This window comes from Brassica oleracea, chromosome C7 (genome assembly GCF_000695525.1).
Source record: "Brassica oleracea var. oleracea cultivar TO1000 chromosome C7, BOL, whole genome shotgun sequence".
NCBI classification, from domain to species: Eukaryota; Viridiplantae; Streptophyta; class Magnoliopsida; order Brassicales; family Brassicaceae; genus Brassica; species Brassica oleracea.
This window is the reverse complement of record NC_027754.1, coordinates 8,517,795-8,525,313: the sequence shown is the minus strand read 5'-3', so window position 1 is coordinate 8,525,313 and position 7,519 is coordinate 8,517,795. Positions and strand designations below refer to the sequence as shown.

Genomic DNA, 7,519 nt, shown 5'->3' with positions numbered 1-7,519 from the left:
TAAACTCATAATACTCAGAATTCTACAAACAAAGTTTACCAAACACGAATAAAACAGATAGTTGTTCACACATAACTATAAGCAAGTGATAAAGTCATTCCCACATTAGTATTCATTGTAATTCCGAGAAGATATCAACCGCCAACTTTTCTCGGATGATTGCAATTTTTTCTTCACTCAGATTTGTCAAGTCCACTATACGCATTGCATGGCACTCTATCAGCTTCAATGCATAAACTTCACTGCTTTCTATTTTAAGAACCTGAAACAAAAATCTGTTAGTAATATATTAGTCTTAAGAACATAGCAGATAAATTATAATATAAGTTATTTGATCTATGATACAAATCTAACATGAAGATTTATAAGCAGTTATAAAGATGTTACCTGTGGGAAACCTTCAGATACAATTTTTATCGAGAACTTTCTTGTATCCATGCTGACATCTTTGAAGAAGTTGCGAATCATGAATGGGAGAGCCATCGTATATGCATTAACATAAGGGACCAAACTCGCATCTGTGTACTTCATTGCTGCACAATTGAATGCTATGATACTTCTCTTCTCCAAGTTGACTACAACTCCAAGCCAATACTTCTCTTCTACTGCAATAGCCGAATAGAGGAAGTTGATATTCTTCTCTATGTTGTACTTGTCAAAGCCTGTTACAAATTGGAAACTTTTCTTGTCATCTAAAAACTCATCATAAAGCTCATCTATTTCTTCAAGAAACTTCACTCCAACAACTAAGGCAGTTTTGTTCAGAAAAAAATCTGATTGTTTATCTGTCTCAGTTTCAGCAACTCCAAACCTGCTTCAATATGCTGAGACAAAAATAACAAATACTCAGAAAAGCGATCATATAGTTTTATAAAAAAGATTAATATAAATTTATAAGGGATTATAAAGACTTTTTGTTCACATATAGTCTAACCGTTTTTGAAAGCTTTTTCCCCGAAGTTTCAATATCTGAAAACCACTTTGCGGTTACTATCCCTTGATTGATTCTCAGTTTCCTACATTGGACACTCATACTTATTATGTAGGTATCTAGTTTCACCTCATGAAATATATAGTTTCTTATAAAATAAAACTTACTTTTTTTTGTTTGACATTTTCCATTCTCTCATCTTTTCTTTTCTTGTTTTATCAACTGGCTCAAAGAGATGAAGAATCGGATGTTTCTTCCTTTCTCATGTAAACGGTGGTTGTGTATGAATGGATGGTATTTGAACTCTTTCACTTCTTCTTAGTGGAACATTATCTCTATCAGCTTTAAACTTCTTTTGAAGTGGAGGCTCAACATCTTCGTTCACCTACATACAAAAAAAAAAAAGTTTTTACAAGGGGTTATTATGTCTATAAAATAAATCAATACTCATAAAGTTTGGAAAACAAACCTGGCTGTCTTGTTGTACCAATCTCTTTTTAATTTTCATTAGAGGTTGGAAAACATGAATCTCACAAACATCTCTCATAAGAACTTGATTCATGCAAATTGTTTTTATATAATTGTTTAAGAGGCCTTATCGATCATGAAATAGTTTACAAAGCTTTATAAAATACATCATTTGTACCCTTTCCACTATGACTTTCTTGGGAAAAGAGATCAAACTTAGAAGAGGTAAATGTTGGAGTAGGCGATGTAACCTTCAAACAAAATATATTAATTTACCCTTGTATCAAAGTTTGGAGTATTGAATGTTGAAGTAGGCGATGTAACCTACAAAAGAAATAAGAAATTCAATTTGCCAAGCACTAAATCAAAAAATTTATAAACCTTTATATCCTATTTTAGATTCATACCTGAGACGTTTGTTTCAAGCAACTTTCTGATTCAAGTTTTTCTGTGTCTTCGTCTTGAGTGATTTTTTGTGTAGTCTCATTTTCCCCAAGAATATTATCTTCTTCCCTTAGATGCTATGTACCATATTTTGCTTCTTCATCACATATATCTTCTTCATTTCATCATCTAGTGCACTTCTTCCATCCCCAGAGTTTGCTTCTTCAGCAATTGTATCTTCTTCATTTCCATCATCTGGTGCATTTTTTTTAACACCAGAGTTTGCTTCTTCATCAATTGTATCTTCTTCATTTTCATAATCTTGTGCACTTCTTCTATCACCATAACTAGCTCCATTCTCACAATCATCTTTGTTTGGTGAACCGTAATTAAACTTCAAAAAAACAAGTGAAATCGTTAGGGAGAAATAACACGTTGAAGTGATCCTGGATAGATTGATCACGTCCCTGAATGTTCTCCAACGGTTGTGATGATGAAATAAGCAGTGGATTGAGATGATACTTCTAAGAGATGCGGAATTGGCTCTCAGACTATCGGATTTTGCTTGCAATGTAAGGATGAATCCGAAATACATTAGACAAGCTTTGATCATACAAGATTCAAAGAGAATTTTTATTAGAAAAGAGTTTGATGATTTTATTGAGGAATTTCGTCCATAATATATAGAGAAGAAGACTGTACATGCACAACTTCTTGGAAACACAACATAATTAATGAAAATAAAGACTAATGTTCAAATTTAAAAGATAGACTTATGGATACTTCTTCACGGACGAAAATTGGACAAGAAATGGGCATGGTTTAATCAAGAGGCTCATGTGTAGTGTTGTGTCCAAGCCTCATTAAGAACCTTATTTGGAAAACCCAGTGGGACAAAAACAAACCAAGGAAAAGAGTGCAAGTCACAACACCTCTCTTGATGAATGAGCTAGACGGCTTGAATCACAACCAGTGTGGTTGGATCAGCACACTCTAGACTGCCCTGGATAGTGTGTAGGAGTTGGTGAAGAGCTTGCTGCAACCTTGCTTGCTTAGACCGAGTCATCGGACCAAGTGGTATGTGTAAATCATCAGAATGGCATCCACGGGGTTGCATCCACTCAGTTGCATCCATAGAATCATATCCACTGGATTTCATCCCTTATGTAGCATCCATCGAGTCGCATTCTTTGACTTCCTTAAGTTCTGGTACAAGCTGTCCTATCTCCTTAGTTTCATAGTTCCTTTGCTTGCCAAGATTACATCATCCTCTCCCACTTGCAAAGGATTTGACCTCAAATCCGTTTCATCTGCATGATAAGGAACTAGATCAGTAACATTGAAGCTTGAACTTACATTATACTTACCTTGGATATCCAGGTTATAGGCATTGTTGTTGATCTTCCTGATGATTTTGAAAGGACCATCTAATCTAGGCATGAGTTTAGATTTTTTTTCATTAGGGAATCTGTCCTTCCTCAGGTGCATCCAAACTAAGTCTCCTTCTTCAAAGATCATCTCCTTTCTCCCCTTGTTAGCTTGCTTAGCGTACATCTTGGTCTTGTTTTCTATATTGCTCTGTGCCTTCTCATGTATCTGCTTAACAAGTTCAGCTTTCTTTTGTCCATCCAAGCTAACTCTTTCACTCAAAAGTAAAGGCATTAGATCCAAAGGTGATAAAGGATTGAAACCATAAACAATTTCAAAGAGAGAGAACTTAGATGCAGAATGCTTAGCATGATTATAAGCAAATTCTACATGTGGCAAACATTCTTTCCAAGTTCTAAGGTTCTTTTTAATTAATGCACGCAACAAGGTAGACGAAGTTCTATTGACAACTTCAGTTTGCCCATCAGACTGTGGATGACAAGTAGTAGAGAAACACAGCTTAGTTCCTAACTTAGACCATAAGGTTTTCCAAAAGAAACTAAGAAACTTGGTGTCTCTATCAGAAACAATCGTCCTAGGCATTCCATGAAGTCTAACAACTTCCTTAAAGAACAAACTAGCAACATTTATAGCATCATTTGTCTTATGTCATGGAATAAAATGAGCCATCTTAGAGAACCTATCCACAACTACAAACACAGAATCTTTTCCAGTTTTAGTTCTAGGTAATCCAACAACAAAATCCATTGAGATGTCGTGCCATGGATGCAAAGGAATGGGTAGAGGAGTATACAGACCGTGGTTTTGGACTTTGGACTTAGCCTGTTTGCAAGTGACACACCTTACACAAGCTCTTTCTACATCTCTTCTCATGTGTGGCCAATAGAAGTGATCTTGCATTACTATCATTGTCTTAGCCACGCCAAAATGTCCTCCAAATCCACCCGCGTGAGCTTCCTTGACAAATAATTCTCTCAAAGAAGAGTTAGGCACACATAGTCTATTTTCAAAGAAGATAAAACCATCATTCTTGAAATATTTACCACGACCAAAGTTCTCACAAGAAGCATATATATATTTAAAATCAGCATCAGTGGCATATAAAGTTTTGATAAACTCAAATCCAAGTAATTTGGTTTCAAGAGTGTTTAAGAGAACATACCTCCGAGATAGTGCATCAGCAACTATATTTTCTTTACCTTTCTTGTACTTGATCACATAGGGAAAGGTTTCAATGAATTCAATCCATCTAGCATGTCTCTTGTTCAGTTTTTATTGTCCCTTGAGATGCTTGAGAGACTCATGATCAGTGTCGATGGCGAACTCTTTAGGCCAGAGATAGTGTTTTCATGTTTGCAAAGCCCTTACAAGCGCATAGAACTCTTTGTCATACGTTGGATAGTTAAGAGTAGCCCCTCCAAGTTTTTCACTAAAGAAAGCTTTAGGTTTCTTCTCCTGCATGAGCACATCACCTACACCAACACCAGATGCATCACATTCTATTTCAAATGTTTTAGAAAAGTCAGGGAGAGAAAGAACTGGTGAATTGGTGAGTTTCTCTTTCAAGGCTTGGAATGCTTCTTCCTGTGCTTGTTCCCACTTGAACCCAACGTTTTTCTTGATTACTTCAGTCAGTGGTGCAGCCAAAGTACTTAAATCTTTGACAAATCTTCTGTAGAAACCGGCTTGACAATAAAAGCTTCTCACTTCACCAACTGTCTTTGGGCCTGGCCATTCTTTGATTGATTTGATCTTTTCCTCATCAACCTGGATACCTTCTGCACTCACAACAAAACCTAAAAAGACAAGGTTATCTGCTCCAAAAGTACATTTCTTTAGATTAGCAAACAAGGATTCCTTTCTAAGCACTTCTAGAACTTTTCTAAGATGCTCAATATGCTCATCCAAGTCCTTACTGTAAATCAGAATGTCATCAAAGTAATCCACAACGAAATAACCTATAAATGATCTAAGAACATGGTTCATTAACCTCATGAAAGTACTAGGTGCATTTGTCAGCCCAAATGGCATCACTAACCATTCATATAACCCATGTTTCGTTTTAAATGCAGTTTTCCACTCATCACCTTCTTTCATTCTAATCTGATGATATCCACTTTTCAAATCAACTTTAGAAAATATGCTAGAACCATGCAACTCATCAAGCATATCATCTAATCTAGGAATGGGATGTCGATACTTTACAGTGATATTATTGATGACTCTGCAATCGACGCACATTCTCCAGCTACCATCTTTCTTTGGTACAAGCAAGTCTGGGACTGCACATGGGCTCATGCTCTCACTAATATGACCTTTCTCTATAAGCTCAGTGACTTGTTGTTGTAGTTCATTGGTCTCCAAAGGATTAGTCCTATAGGCTGGCTTATTTGGAAGTGAAGCTCCTGGGATAAAGTCGATTTGATGCTCTATTCCTCTGATTGGTGGTAATCCTTGTGGAACTTCTTCTGGAAAAACATCTTTGAACTCCTGCAAAAGAAACTGTATCTTGCTAAGAAGATCCTGCACTGGCTTTGTTATGTTCAAACATTCTTTAAAAACAAACAACAAGTGAGGTAAAGAACTTCCCTTTGGTTGAAGCAATAGATTGGCAAGTTGTTTAGTCTTTGATCCAGATGAAGCTTTGTTCTTCTTCAAAGCTATCTGATCTAGATGGACTTGTTGCGGTGTTAAAGGAACTAAGACAGTCTTCTTTTCCTTGTACTCAAACGATTATCTGTTTGTGAACCCATCATGAAGAGTTCTTCTATCGGATTGCCAAGCCTTCCAAGCAGTATGTGTCCAGCATCCATTGGTAAGACATCACACAATATCTCATCCTCATACTTCCCAATAGACAATGGTATCTTGATTTGGTGTTTCACCTCCAGCTCTCCTTCATCATTAAGCCATTGTAGCTTGTAGGTTGTTGGTCATTTCATGATCTTCAGACCAAGTTTCTTGACCATGGTTTCACTTGCAGCGTTGGTACAACTCCCTCATATATAACCAAACTGCACATCTTGCCTTGGACCATACAGCGAGTATGAAACAGATTCTCTCTTTGCTCATCTCCAACAGTCTTGGCTTGTAGATTCAGTGTTCTTCTTGCAACAAGTAACTCTCTGCGAGCTGGCATTTCCACCCTTTCTTCTTCAGACTCAGATTGTTCCTCTTCCTTTGATTCAATTTCTCCATTTTCTCTAATGAGTATTACCCTTTTGTTGGAGCAACTACTGGCATAGTGTCCATAACCTTTACACTTGTAACACTGTATGTCTCTAGTTTTAGATGCAGTGGCTACTTCCTTTCCTTTAATACTCTGTTCCTCCACTCTAGGCTTGGAAAATGGTTTGGATTCTCTGGTCTTTTCGTCCTTCTGGTAGTGTGGCTTGCTGGCTCCATAGCTAGACTTGTAACTTCTTCGTTTTAGCTGCTGCTCAAACATAATTGCCTTATGTAGAAGTTCCTCCATCTCGACATAGTGATGAACTTCAAGCCTGTCCATTATGTCTCGGTTTAGACCACCCATGAATCTGGCCATTGTTGCTTCTGTCTTCTTGTATATCAGCTCTCAACATAAGGGTTTCCATCTCCTTATAATATTCTTCAACTGATCTACTTCCCTGAGACAGTGTCCTGAGCTTGAAGTGCAGCTCTCTGTGGTAGTGGCTTGGTATAAATCTCTTCCTCATGATCACCTTCATCTGGTTCCAGGTTTCAACAGTAAAATCTCCAGCCCTTCTTCTTGCTGTAACCAAGTTATCCTACCAGCTTAGCGCATACTCTTTGAACTGAGTAGGAGCAAGCTTCATCTTGTACTCTTGAGTGTAGTCTCTGCAATTGAACACAAGTTCAATCTTATTTTCCCACTCTAAATATTCTTCTGGATCAGCAGTGCCTTTAAACTCAGTAATCTTCAGTTTCAAGCCACCAAGAGAATCATTGGTTTGTGGCCTATCTCCTGTGCCTTGCCTTCTTCTTCTGGAGCCACTAGATTGGTTTGAATGGCTATAGTAACTTTCTGTAGCTGGTTGGTTTGCAATTCGTGTGGGTCTCTCCTGATCTGAATGCACAACCTCAGCCCTGAAGTTCTCTAGTCTCTGATCCATCAAAGTAATCATGTGTGCAGTCAATGCATCAAGTAGCAGTTGATCTATTCCAATGTTCTAGGTAGATCTGATCTTAATTAACACGGATCTAACAAGATCTGGATAGATTAATCATGAATCTAACAAGATCTAAACTTTAGAACAGATCTGAAAACAGAAAACCAAAAGTCTAAAAGTTGCAGAACTGGAAAAACAAAACCTGATGATGGAGATCTGCTCTGATACCACTTGAAGT

At 37.3% G+C, this 7,519-nt stretch overlaps 1 pseudogene; it reads right to left on the bottom strand.

Moving 5' to 3' along the window:
• Positions 1-112: 112 nt before the first annotated feature.
• Positions 113-6,879, bottom strand: LOC106302507 (annotated as a pseudogene).
• Positions 6,880-7,519: the final 640 nt, after the last annotated feature.